This window comes from Corvus brachyrhynchos, unplaced genomic scaffold (assembly GCF_000691975.1).
Source record: "Corvus brachyrhynchos isolate BGI_N302 unplaced genomic scaffold, ASM69197v1 scaffold340, whole genome shotgun sequence".
In the NCBI taxonomy this organism is placed as follows: domain Eukaryota; kingdom Metazoa; phylum Chordata; class Aves; order Passeriformes; family Corvidae; genus Corvus; species Corvus brachyrhynchos.
Window position 1 is genome coordinate 1,123,325 of NW_008235987.1, and position 866 is coordinate 1,124,190.

An 866-nucleotide genomic window follows, 5' to 3' on the forward strand; every position below is an offset into this window, starting at 1 on the left:
GCCCGGCCCGCCGCACCCGGTGCCGGCGCTGCGGGCGCAGCCGGACGCGCTGCGGCCCAAGGGCGCCGCGCCCCAGCGCTGCTTCCTGTCCAAGGCGGCCGCCGCCGGCCCCAAGGCCAAGCTCAAGCGCAAGGACCCCCTCAGCTTCGCCAAAGCCAAAGAGTTCTCCCGGCGGCAGCGCCTGCCCTCGGTGGAAAACCGGCCAAAGATCTCCGCCTTCCTGCCCGCACGCCAGCTCTGGAGGTGGTCGGGGAACCCCACGCAGGTAAGGAACCCCACGGGCAGCTGCCATGGCACAGCCGGCACCCGGCTCTTGGCGCGGGCAGTGCCCACCATGGGCACCCACCTCGGCACGGTTTGGGAGGGAAGGAGCAAGCCCAGCTTGGTGCAGGTGCGTGGGGATACGTGGGGTGCCCCGTGCTCAGGGCAGAGCCTTGGACGCTCGGGTGCTGTGGCACCGCTGTGTCCCCTGCGGCCAGGGCGCTGCTGGGCACTGAGCCCTGCCCTGGCGCTGCTCTCCGCGTCGCCCTGGGCTGTCCCCATGCCAGGCTGGGGAGTCCCCGTGCCAGCCCTGAGCCCGTGTCCCCTCCCCAGCGGCGCGGCATGAAGGGCAAGGCGCGGAAGCTGTTCTACAAGGCCATCGTGCGGGGCAAGGAGACGCTGCGCGTGGGCGACTGCGCCGTGTTCCTGTCGGCCGGGCGGCCCAACCTGCCCTACATCGGCCGCATCGAGAGCATGTGGGAGTCCTGGGCCAGCAACATGGTGGTCAAGGTCAAGTGGTTCTACCACCCCGAGGAGACCAAGCTGGGCAAGCGCCAGAGTGATGGCAAGGTGAGGGCAGGGCTCCGGGGGCAGGTAGACACGTC